Source organism: Octopus bimaculoides, chromosome 11 (genome assembly GCF_046866305.1).
Source record: "Octopus bimaculoides isolate indiv1 chromosome 11, ASM4686630v1, whole genome shotgun sequence".
Lineage (NCBI taxonomy): Eukaryota > Metazoa > Mollusca > Cephalopoda > Octopoda > Octopodidae > Octopus > Octopus bimaculoides.
This window is the reverse complement of record NC_142938.1, coordinates 48,094,899-48,109,313: the sequence shown is the minus strand read 5'-3', so window position 1 is coordinate 48,109,313 and position 14,415 is coordinate 48,094,899. Positions and strand designations below refer to the sequence as shown.

The following is a 14,415-nucleotide window of genomic DNA, read 5'->3' as shown; positions in this document are numbered from 1 at the left end:
ATATATATATATATATATATTGATTTATCTTGTCTATTTTACTTTAATGTGGAACTATGTAGTAGGAATTTCGATTCGATTCGATTTGTCTTGACATGCCTTCAGGGAAATCTGATTTCTAGCAGAGACACAAGGAAGCATACACACGCACGCGCGTGCGCATACGCAGACACACGTACACACACATACACTCTCACACACACACAAACATTAACACACATTAAGGCAAGGAAAGGAACAGCCGGAATTTCATCACACTTACATCTCCCCGGTCCCTAGAACTTAATCGGTATTTATTTCACCGAAACCACCCTTTTACCCCCAGATGGATGACAAAGTCAAACATGGCGTGATCTGAACCCAGTAACAAAAGGAATTCTCTCAAAAGGAATTCTCTCAATTCGGCCGGTCCCGATAAAATTTTTATGTTTAAAAATACATGTGTATGTATGCTTGTATGAGTGCATATGTATTTTTCTATGTACGAACGTACGTATGTCAATATATATATATATATATATATATATATATATATATATATATATATATATATGCATATATATATGTATATATATATATATGCATATATATATGTGTATATATATATATGTATGTATATATATATATATATATATATATATATATATATATATATATATATATATATATATATATATATATATATGCATATTTATATGACTACATGTATGCATATATATGTATACACACACGTACACACACACACACACACATATATATATGCATGTGTATGTATATAAGCATGCTATATACATATATTTGTATATGTATATATATATATGTATATGTATATATATACATATATATATATATATATATATATATATATATATATATATATATATATATGCACGTATATATTTACGTATGTATATATATGTATGCATGTATATATTTACGTATGTATATATATGTATGCATGTATATATTTATGTATGTGTATATATATATATATGTATGTATGCGTGGGTGTTTGTATGCATATATGTATTCATGTTCGATACTTTAAATCACAGTTATACATGCACCTACGTTGCAGAAATTTGTTTTGCGTAGGCTGACACTTGCTAAATGCCATGGTAAAAGGCCGGGTATCGCAGCCCGCAATATATCAACTAATAGTGAAAATGAACTAAAGGATGGGACGAATGAACCGGAAAAAGAAATTAATAAACACTAATAACATCAATAACGAAGACATTGAAAATTTAAAAGCAAAGCAAGGAAACGGAAAGAAAGAAGGATGAAGGAAAAAGAAGGAAGAAAGTGAAAGAGAAATAAAAAATGAAATGATGAAAGATAAATTGTTGGATTGTCAGAAAATATTATGAATCAACAATGAACGGATGAGCCTTGATATTGATCTCTTGATGTGCTAAAAACAGTAGTCAAATCTTCCTCCAATCACAACACTACTTACCGTTTAAACAAGAACAACAAAAAATGGGACACAAATATTGGATATTGTTGTCATAGAAAATAAAATAAAATAAAATAAAATAAAATAACGGGGTGGCTACGGTTGGAATACTTTTGTATATCGGTCCATTTGACCCTCTACGGAAAAACAGCAGCTGCAGCAACAGCAACAACAACAACAACAACAGCGAGTGGAATGAACAAGAACCGCAAAGTCTAAGAAAACTTAAATTAGAATTCAAAAAATAGAATAAATAAATAAATAAATAAAAGAAAAACACACACGCACGGACATATACATTCATACACACACAGACATTACAATATACACAAACACACCCACACACACAAACACCCACCCATGCACGTAAACGCAAGCGTGCACATACACATAATCAATATGTAATACGCCCTACCTACGTCTTATAAAAAGTCAAGGGACACATTGAGTGTATATCTGGTTAACAGATGGCGTGGTCATGATTGGAGTGTCGTTAGTCATAGGTCTCTTGGTTGATAGCAATCAGTGTTGAACCGGGGACTACACATACACACACGCTCACGCACACACATATATATGTATGAATATATATATGTACATACATACACATGCGCGTATACAAATAGTCGCAGATTCCCATGTACGCACAAACACATACATGCTTAAACATTATACACACAAACTACTTACACACACGCACACACACACACACGCACACACACACACACACACAACTTTAAAAAGTTGGAATTAAGGTGGTGTTGATAGTAGTAGCAGTAGTAGTAGTAGTAGTAGTAGTAGTAGTAGTAGTAGTAGTAGTAGTAGTAGTAGTAATAGTAGTAGTAGTAGTCGCTGTTGTTGTCAGTAGTAAACAGTGAGTGATTGAGTGAGAGAAAGAATGCGCTTAAAGTAAACAGTCGAGTTATGTTAGGCGAAAACGAAAACGAAAATGAAAATGAAAATGAGTGAAACTGGCTAAGATGGAGTAGTAGTTGAGGTAGTAATAGTAGAGTAGCTACAGCTAACAACGTAATTACACAGACACACACACACACACAGCTACATACCACACATACACACACATACATGTATATATATATATATATATATATATATATATATATATATATATATATATATATATATATATATATATGTATGTATATGTATATATATATATATATATATATATATATATATATATATACCCATATATATATGTACACTCACACACGCCATGCATGCATAGTGAAGTTATGTAAAGTCCATCGTTGCGCGGATTGTTGTTATTGATATTGTTGTTGCTGCTACTGATGTTGTTTACTGAATTTCATCCGTACGTAGTCCTTAGCAATTTTCCTCCGTACGTCTTCCATTTTGTTTTTATTCTTTTCTCATTATCTTTCTTCTTCATATCCGTTGTTGTTCGTGTTGAAGTTCGTTATTATTTGTTTGTTTAGCTCCCTTCAGGTTAGCTCAGCGATGAGCAGACGATTAAATAAGCAAAGGCTTTCTAACCGTAGCCTTTCATTTTATTTCTTTTTCTCAAGTACGGCTACAATATCCAAATGAGTCCTTCTACTTTTAGAGGACGGTATTGGTATGAACTGAAGGAGATTTGGCTACTATTTCTTGCAAGTCCAACGACCATGTAGGAGCTCCTTTCATTGTCGTGTATCTTATCCATTAATTTTTTTTGTGCGTTTTTATAGGCTTTTTTTGTTATAATTTTCCTCATGTATTTCTCATATTTTGTTTTAGTTTGTTATATTCCATGATGTTATCCAATTGTGACGAAAACTTGCTTGTTTTGCGTGTTTGTGTGTGTGTGTGTGTGTGTGTATTTGAGCGTGTACGTGTATAATTCTCTTAAGTATACATCGGTATGTATGTAGAAAATATGTATGTGTATAGACATCCGTAGATAAACTTATGAATGTATGTATGTGTAGATATAGATTTGTATGTATGTAGGTATTTATATATGTATGTATGTATGTATGTATGTATGTATGCATTCATGCATGCATGTATGTATGTATGTGTGTGTATGTATGCATGCATGAGTGTATGTAAGTATGTATGTATGTATGTATGCATGTATAGTTATGCATTAGACGCACATAAACAATTGTAAATAAATTAAGTGCAATATTAAAGGTTTACGATATGGACATACATACATACATACACACATACATACAAATATATATTATATATATATATATATATATATATATATATATATATATATATATATATTTCTATCAAACGAGACACAATATCAATAATTTCAAGGTTGGCTTACGGGAGAAGGCAGGATGCTGCTGGAGGGACAGAATAAATGGTGATTGTGATATGAAACTCAAGTTATTATAAAGAAAATATTGCAACAAAAAAAAAAGTAAAAAAAAAATTATACACACACAGACAACAGTAATGCCGCCGCAATGGTATTGTGCTGTCCGTTTGTGAGTGTGTGCATGTGCGTATGTATTTATATGTGTGTGTGTTGGTGTTGTCGTTTTTTCTGTTTTTGTTTTTGTTCTTTTTTGCAAGCAGCTTGTTTGAAAAAATCTTGCACGAGTTCTGGCTAGGCGACACAAACACGCGACATTTTATACGTCGGCCGCCATACCCCATCCCAAATCCACAAATTCAAACTACTCCACCTTCCACATCAATCCTTCTCCTCCTTTTCCTCCTCCTCCTCTTCCTCCTACTTCTAAATGTTTACCATCCCCCTCTTCTATCCATTTCGATATTCTCGGCTGCTTGCTTTTCTCTCTCTCTCTATCCCACTCTCTCTGTCTGTCTTTTCCTCTCTCTCTCACTCTCGGCAAGCATTAGCGCTCGCGATGTTCGCGTGCCTGAAAGGCAGAAAAGAGGGAGGAAGCGTGACGGGGGAGGAGATAAAGAGCGACGGGGAGAGGTGAAAAGAAGACAGAGAGCGGAAGGGGGAAGCTATTTGTGTTCATCAGGATTGTTGGTGGTGGACTGTGTGATGCTATGCTCTTTCTCTCTCTCCCCCCACTCTCTCTCACTGTTCGTCCTTTACAGGTATGTATATACCGTCACTCCTTCCCAAACCCTCTCTCTCCTCCTCCCTCTCGCTCTCTCCCTCTCTCTCTCTTCCTTCCTCCCTTCTCTCTCACCATTGTTTCTTTTCGTCTGTCCCGTCCTGTCTTCGCTTGTCCTCATCCGCTCTGTAGTACGAGTCAACTATCGTCCCTTAAATGCACGCGTGCGCGCACACACGCACTCGCATTGCACACGCATACACGTAGTCGTCGCATCACTTGTTAGAAACAGCAGCCAAAATCTCGCCTCAAAATCACAACCTGTCTTACCCGTCTTTAGAACAAGAAGCGAACATTGCACAGTGCGGTTCTAGACAGGGTGGTCACAACTGGAATACCTTTTGATCCTCGAATACCTTTTCTCAATCACGGTTGATGTGGTGGGTCTAAACAACAACAACAACTACTACTACTACTACTACTACTACTACTACTACTACTACTACTACTACTACTACTATTGCGTTGTCACCTTTTCTCACATCTCTCTCTCACCTCTTCGCCTGTCTTCCTGTCTCTCTTCCTGTCTCTCTGTCTGTCTCGTTCTCTGTCTCTCTGTTTCTCTATCTCAGTCTCTGTCATTGGCTCTCTCTCTCTCTTTCTCTCCCTCTCTCTTCTTGTAGGCTGTCCCTTACTCCTACACACGCATAACAGTAGCTCCCTTCTGTCTCTGTGTCTCTATCTCTCTCTTCCTCAATCACGTCTCTCTCTTCCTCAATCACGTCTCTCTCTTCCTCAATCACGTCTCTCTCTTCCTCAATCACGTCTCTCTCTCTCTTCCTCAATCAAGTCTCTCTCTTCCTCAATCACGTCTCTCTCTCTTCCTCAATCACGTCTCTCTCTTCCTCTATCACGTCTCTCTCTTCCTCAATCACGTCTCTCTCTCTCTTCCTCAATCAAGTCTCTCTCTTCCTCAATTACGTCTCTCTCTTCCTCAATCACGTCTCTCTCTTCCTCAATCAAGTCTCTCTCTTCCTCAATCACGTCTCTCTCTTCCTCAATCACGTCTCTCTCTTCCTCAAACAAGTCTCTCTCTTCCTCAATCACGTCTCTCTCTCTTCCTCAATCACGTCTCTCTCTTCCTCAATCAAGTCTCTCGCTTCCTCTATCACGTCTCTCTCTTCCTCAATCAAGTCTCTCTCTTCCTCAATTACGTCTCTCTCTTCCTCAATCACGTCTCTCTCTCTTCCTCAATCACGTCTCTCTCTTCCTCAATCACGTCTCTCTCTTCCTCAATTACGTCTCTCTCTTCCTCAATCACGTCTCTCTCTTCCTCAATCAAGTCTCTCTCTTCCTCAATCACGTCTCTCTCTCTTCCTCAATCACGTCTCTCTCTTCCTCAATCACGTCTCTCTCTTCCTCAATCACGTCTCTCTCTTCCTCAATCAAGTCTCTCTCTTCCTCTATCAAGTCTCTCTCTTCCTCAATCAAGTCTCTCTCTTCCTCAATCAAGTCTCTCTCTTCCTCAATTACGTCTCTCTCTTCCTCAATCACGTCTCTCTCTTCCTCAATCAAGTCTCTCTCTTCCTCAATCACGTCTCTCTCTCTTCCTCAATCACGTCTCTCTCTTCCTCAATCAAGTCTCTCTCTTCCTCAATCACGTCTCTCTCTCTTCCTCAATCACGTCTCTCTCTTCCTCAATCACGTCTCTCTCTCTTCCTCAATCACGTCTCCCTCTTCCTCAATCACGTCTCTCTCTTCCTCAATCACGTCTCTCTCTTCCTCAATCACGTCTCTCTCTTCCTCAATCACGTCTCTCTTCGTTTCCATTTACAAAAAGCCTCTCTAACCTCTCATTCTTTCACGGGGTTTATCTCGTTTATCTTAAATTATTTCTCGTTCACAATCTTGTTCATCTCCCCACCCCCACGTCTCTCTCTCTCCTTTACTCACATCTCTCTTCATTCCCATTAACGAACCTTCTACTTCTCATTCTTCTACAGTGTTTATCACTTATCTTAAATCATTTCTTGCTCACAATCTTCTGTTTATGCCGCACATTCTGTCTGTCTGTCTGTCTGTCTGTCTGTCTCTCTCTCTCTCCCTCTCACACCACCTGTCTTTCTATTTTTCATCACTCTATATCTTACTTTCTCTCCTATTTTCATTATTCTTTTATCTGCTTCACTCTTTAGACTGCGGTCATGCTGGGACGACACCGTATTGAAAGGTTTAGTCAGTCCAGGGGTTCTCAACCGGGATCCATATGGACCATGCGGGGTTCATATACGATTTTTTGGGGTCCACGGATACAACATAGTAATTTGGGAGTTCACGGATGCAACATAGTAATTTGGGGGTCCACGGTAATTTTTCATGGGCCATGAAAAAATTGTTCTTCAGACCAGTGAAGTTGTGCACTAAATTGCTTATACACCCTCAATACTCAAAATATTTCAACAATTTTCGTACAAGTCTTAATAATATTTAATTATAGAAATACAATAAGATTTTTTTAAACACCGAATGGTTACGGAAGTCCACCTGAGTAAAGTAGAAATCAAAGGGGTCCACAGGTAAAAAAAAAAAAAAAAAAAAAAAAATGGTGGAGAACCCCTAGTTTAGTCCAAGAAATATCGTCGCCAGTACGTATTTACCTTCTTTTACCGAACTGCTAAAAAAAAAAAACGGGGACGTAAACAAACCGACACATGAAGACAATCACTTACACACATTTACATATAGGCGCAGGAGTGGCTGTGTGGTAAATAGCTTGCTTACCAACCACATGGTTCCGGGTTCATTCCCACTGCGTGGCACCTTGGGCAAGTGTCTTCTACTATAGCCTCGGGCCGACCAAAGCCTTGTGAGTGGATTTGGTTGACGGAAACTGAAAGAAGACCGTCGTATATATGTATATATATATATATGTGTGTGTATATGTTTGTGTCTGTGTTTGTCCCCCAACATCGCTTGGCAACCGAAGCTGGTGTGTTTACGTCCCCGTAAGTTAGCGGTTCGGCGAAAAGGGATCGATAGAATAAGTACTGGGGTCGATTTGCACGACTAAAAGGCGGTGCTCCAGCATGGCCGCAGTCAAATGACTGAAACAAGTAAAAGAGTTATGTCTGTGTGAGAGACAGGCTTCTTTAAGTTTCCGTCAGGTAACTCCACTCAAAAAGGCTTTGGTCAGCAATGAATAATAATAATAAAGGAAAACACTTGCTGAAAGTGCCGCCCAATGGGACTGAACTCAAGGCCATATGGTTGAAAAAAAAGCAAAGCTTCTTAACCACACAGCTATACGCCGATGCTTACTCTTTTACTTTTGTTTAAACTTTTAGCCTTATGTCCTGTTAAAATCTTTCTGCTGCTACTGCTGCTGTTGTCACTACAGTTAACGACGGCGACTACCACGGCGACGACGACGACGACGACAAAGTTGTTATCGTAACTCCTCCCCTCTTTCAGACTCCCCCTCTCACATACATTCGCCTCTGTTTCTTATGCTCCCTCACACTACTACTACTACTACTACCGCTGCTGCTGCTGCTGCGTCGCTCTCGGTATATCTTACTCACTAAAAGTCATCTGCGCCTCGTTTTCAGTTTGCGACGCGCGACTGCCGGCGCGTGCCAATGTGTGTGTGTGTGTGTGTGTGTGTGTGTGAGTACATGTTTGTAAGTGAATGAATGTTTCTATACATTAGTGTCTGTGTATGTATGTATGCATGTATGTATGCATGTATGTATGTATGTATGTATGATGTATATATGTACGTACGTATGTATGTATAAATACATGGTTATGTCTAAGTATGTATGTACGTATTTATAAACTGCACGTGTGCGTATGTATGTACGTTTGTATGCAGCCATGGATGCAAGAATGCATGTGTGTATGTATATATGCATGTGCGTATGTATGAAAGTGCGTATGCAGCTATGTTTCAAACTTTGTACAAAGAAACACATACAGATATACGCATGCACACACACACTCACGAACACATACACACAGAGAAACGCATAAAACACATATATGATTGATCATATATACATATGAGTATATATATATATATATATATATATATATATATATATATATATATATATATATATATATATATATATGTGTGTATATATATATATATATATATATATATATATATATATATATATATATATATATATATATATATATATACACATATACATATATATGTATGTATGTATGCGCATAAGGCATATGCAAGTATTTTAGTATGTCCACACATGTACATATCTATGCGTACACGTCTGTGTATGTATGTACGTGTGTACACAAACGTGCAATAATCACATATATGCACACAACACACATATACACACTCACATGCATGTAAACGTGTCAGTTGTCTATCTTTCTACAAATATGTATGGATGCGTGTATGTATTATGTATGCATGCATGTATGCATGTATGAATGTATGTATGTATATATACATACATATATATACACACAGGTGAATTTACGAAGAGACTTCATGAGATGTTTGTGAGCATATTTTGTGCGAATGAATTTGTATATATGAGTAGAAAAACAAATATGCATACATGCATTCCTAGTATGCCAACATTGCACCAACGAGTGTGCATTTCTACACGTGAACGTGTTTATATTCAGGAGACTGTACAAGTATTTACTTGTTCGTAAATTTACTTACAGTTGTATGTTCATGCATACATACATATGGGTATATACATACATACATGTGCGTGTGCGCGCGCGCGCGTATATGTATATATATATATATATATATATATATATATATATATATATATATATATATATATATATATATATATATATACACATATATATAGATCTATATATAGATGCATATATCTAGAAAGAGCTGGATAATATATATATATATAATATACCCGTAGTTACACACACATATATATGCATATATGCAAACATACAATACGTACATACGTGCGTGCATACATACATACATACATACATACATACATATACATATATACACATGCATACACAAACACTCACGCACATATATACACACACACACACACACATACACATGTATATATATACATAAATACACACACAGAGGCATACACAGGCACGCATAGACACACACATACACACTACACACACATACACACTACACACACATACACACTACACACACATACAAGCAGCTCTGCCACCTGTACTGAGCACTGTCATTTAGTGCTGAGTATTGTATTGTTTTTTTGTCCTACTCCTGTTTACAATGTCTGTGTTCATGGACACACATACATACATACAAATATGTATACATACTTAAATCTGTATGTATAGACTTACATATATATACATACACATGTGTGTGTCTGTGTGTGTATATATATATATATATATATACAAATCTATCTATCTATCTATCTATCTATCTATCTATCTATCTATCTATCTATCTATCTATCTATCTATATATATATATATATATATATATATATATATATATATACTTAAATAATAAGGGTGAGAAATTGAATATTAATTTAATTAATATCAATTTAAAACCTTGCAAATTGAAAAAATCTGAAGATATATATATATATATATATATATATATATATATATTACATACATATAAGAGGAATGTATATGTATGTAATATCATTTTTCTGAAATGTATGTATGCATACATATATATATATATATATATATATATATATATATATATATATATATATATATACACATTCACACACATATATACATACATACATATACACGTGTACCGCAGAATCCTTTGTGTTTTTGTTTTTATTTTTTGCATTTACAATTCATACATATATATATATAATGTAGATATATGTGTTTGTAGTAGAAACGTATATGTGTATGTATGTATGTATCTATCTCTCAATCTATTAATCTATCTTTATGAGTATGTGTATACATGTGTATATGTGCGTGTGTGTGTGATTCCATGAATGACCATCTAGTATTAGGTTGTGTGTGTGTGTGTGTGTATAAATTATACATAATTATGCATGCATACATACATATATATACATATATATATATATATATATATATATATATATATATATATATATTTATTTATTTATTTATGGGTTTCAGCTAAGTGGCTGTGGTCATGCTGGAGCAGCACCGTGATTTTCTGTCTTTATGCTTTGCTCTCTTCACGTTCCTTGCATGGCTCTTCTCCTGTACCTGGTATATACATACATATATATATATATATATATATATATATATATATATATATATATATATATATATATATATATATATATATATATATATATATATATATATATAAATATATATATATGTATGTATACATATATATAACATATTACATACATACATACACACCACACACACGCGAACACATATTTGTACGTGTGTGTGTGTGTACGTGTTATTCAATGTCTCCTGTGTACCTCCACCCACCACCGCAAATGATTTCTCTTCTTTTTGCTTCTGTGTCTGTGTGTTTACATTTCCGAGTATCCCTAGGTGTCGCCCTGGTCTTTCTTTGCACCCTCCACACACACACACCGTTTTTTTCTCTCTCTGTGTCTTTCACCCCCTATGTTTTCACTACCTCTCTTTTTAAATATCCGTCTTTATTTCTCCTCCTTACACATGGTTTCTTTCTTTCTGTCTTATCTCCCGTCCTTTTCCTCTGCCTCTGTCTGTTTCTCTTTCTGTCTGTCTGTCTGTCTGTCTCTCTCTCTCTCTCTCTCTCTCTCTGTGCATCGGTGTTTTTTCATCACCTTTTCACTCCCATTTTGTGTCATCACTTTCTCAGCCCCACTCTCTCTCTCTTTCTTTTACTCTTTCTTTTTCTCACACGCAAACACACCGTCATTCACTCACACACTCACTCACTCACTCAGTCATTCCGTCTCCCTCTTTGTGTGTATCAGTCTCCCCTCTTTGTCCTGTTTTTTTCTTTTCTCTCTCACTTCCCTTACACTCTCCCACGACTACAAACCTCTACCTACTCCCATTTCCTTATTACACCTTCACTATATCTCTCCCTCCCTCCCTCTGTTTCTCGCTCCCCCTTCTACTCCCTCGCTCCCCCTTCTACTCCCTCGCTCCCCCTTCTTCTCCCTCGCTCCCCCTTCTTCTCCCTCTCTCCCCTTCTACTCCCTCGCCCCCCTTCTACTCCCTCACTCACTATTAAAAATTGACTTCCATACTCAATTCCTCAGATCTTGTTATAAATTTTCTTCCAACCACTTGAAATTTTTCAAATTTTCACCAGATTATTGTCAAAATATGTAGTTTCTGCTGTAGTCTTCTGATGACGATGACGAAAATTACGTCAATTTTTTTTTTCCTAGAAATTAATAATAGGCGTAGGAGTGGCTGTGTGGTAAGTAGCTTGCTTACCAACCACATGGTCCCGGGTTCAGTCCCACTGCGTGGCATCTTGGACAAGTGTCTTCTACTATAGCCTTGGGCCGACCAAAGCCTTGTGAGTGGATTTGGTAGACGGAAAACTGAAAGAAGCCCGTCGTATATGTGTATATGTATATATATATATATATGTATGTGTGTTTGTGTGTCTGTGTTTCTCCCCCCAACGTCGCTCGCTTGACAACCGATGCTGGTGTGTTTATGTCCCCGTAAGTTAGCGGTTCGGCAAAAAAGACCGATAGAATAAGTACTAGGCTTCCAAAGAATAAGTCCTGGGGTCGATTTGCTCGACTAAAGGTGGTGCTCCAGCATGGCCGCAGTCAAATGGCTGAAACAAGTAAAAGAGTAAAAGAGTAATAAAGTTACGAGCGAAGCAGATTATTTTTAAAAACTGCATTTTTTTAATAAGAATCTGGCGAAAATTTGAAATACTTCAAGTGGTTCGAAGAAATTTAAACAAGATCCAACCCTTCCCTCTCTCAACACATTTTCCCTTTCCCCTCTCTCCTTCTTCTTCTCTCTTTCTCTGCCCTCTCCCCCCCGGTCGTAACTTTCTACCGCCCTCTTCCATTTTTTTTATCTTACACCATCACCTCCTCTATCTCTCGCTCTCCGACTCCCTCCCCCCCTCTCTCTCTCTCTCTCTGCGCCTTCTAAACTACTCCCCGTCTTCTGTCACTCCCTCTCTCTCTCTCTCTCTCTCTCTCTCTCTCTCTCGCTTCTCGCTGTGACTGTCCCGGCCCATTTCGAAGCAGGACAAGCTCTTTGTTCGCGTGTCGTTCGATCGAGCCATACGGCGTGTGGCCATTGTTAAATACAAGGCACACGTGTTCTGCCGAGATACGAGCCCTGACATCATCATCGTCGTAGTCGTCATCGTAGTCGTCATCGTAATCATCAACCACCACCACTACTACTACTACTACTACTACTACTACTACTACTACTACTACTACTACTACTACTACTACTACCACCACCACCACCACCACCACCACCACCACTACTACTACTACTACTACTACTACTACTACCATCACCACTACCACCACCACCACCACCACCACCACCACCACCACCACCACCACTACTACTACTACTACTACTACTATTACCACCACCACCACCACCACCACCACCACCACCACTACTACTACTACTACTACTACTACTACTACTATTACTACCACCACCGCCACCACCACCACCACCACCACCACCACCACCACTACTACTACTACTACTACTACTACTATTACTACCACCACCACCACCACCACCACCACCACCACCACCACCACCACCACCACTACTACTACTACTACTACTACTACTACTATTACTACCACCACCACCACCACCACCACCACCACCACCACCACCACCACCACCACCACTACTACTACTACTACTACTACTACTACTACTACTACTACTACTACTGCACCAGTGGATAGTATGTACTACAAATGCTACTTTCACTACCAATAACATCAGCAACCAACGATTAGTGATGACCAATGCTGATCAATTACAACAACAACAATAAACAAAGGGGTCCCCCTCTGAACAGGTATTAGAAACAGCAGCCGGATTTCCCTCAAGAACACATACCACCCTACCAAGAAATGTTCGGTACACTTACATAATCTTGTCAGATAGTCTTAGATATAGACTTATAAACGGACAAGATGGTCGTAATATAAGGATTCTTCATATGGGATTCTTGATAGATAAGACCTGCTCGATCCACCAATGATCACCTGGGACTAGGGCTAAACAAGAATAACAATGATAACAGCAACAACCATGACCACCACTGTCTCAATTGCTACTACTGCTACTACTACTACTACTACTGCTGCTGCTGCTGCGTGGTAACAAGATACTTGAGAAATCAAAAACTGCTTGTCCCAGGAAAAAGCATGTTATACCGGCCTGCAGCCGACCAGCCGACCAGCGAGCAAGTTTACCAGCCAGCCAGCCAGCCAGCCAGCCAGCCAGCCAGCCGGTCGACAAAACCAGCCCCCCCCCCCGTCTAATCACCGCAGCCTGCAATGATGCCTGATGGTGTCTAGTTCGCCTGGCTAAAATGTTGAGGTGATCAAGACATTTTGCCTCGTCTTTTAAAATCACCTCACTCCCTCCTCTCCCTACTTGGCAACTTGTTTCCTCCCACTCCGAATTTCTCTCTCTCTCTCTCTCTCTCATTTCCGATCTGCAAACAAACGTGTGTATCTGTACATATTTGTATGTATGTATGTATGTATGTATGTATGTATGTATGCATGTCTGAATGAATGTATTTATGTATATACACATAAATATACAGCATCACGCACACACATATATACATACATATGTGTAGCCGTATATATATATATATATATATATATATATATATATATGTGTGTGTGTGTGTGTGTGTGTGTGTGTGTGTGTGCGCTTGTGTGTAGATGTGTGAGTGTGTAGATGTGTGAG

General features: G+C 37.9%; 1 protein-coding gene across 3 annotated transcripts in view; it reads right to left on the bottom strand.

Moving 5' to 3' along the window:
• LOC106875538 (uncharacterized) overlaps positions 1-4,272 on the bottom strand; it is an 11,197-nt gene extending 6,925 nt beyond the window's left edge. Inside the window, exon 1 of one of the 3 annotated variants that reach the window (XM_052971779.2) lies at positions 3,768-4,272. The gene's annotated coding sequence lies outside the window, so the exon portion shown is untranslated. Of the gene's footprint in view, positions 1-2,799; positions 3,551-3,767 lie in introns of those variants that run through there. The other 2 variants (XM_052971778.2, XM_089359944.1) reach the window with 2 other exon arrangements.
• Positions 4,273-14,415: the final 10,143 nt, after the last annotated feature.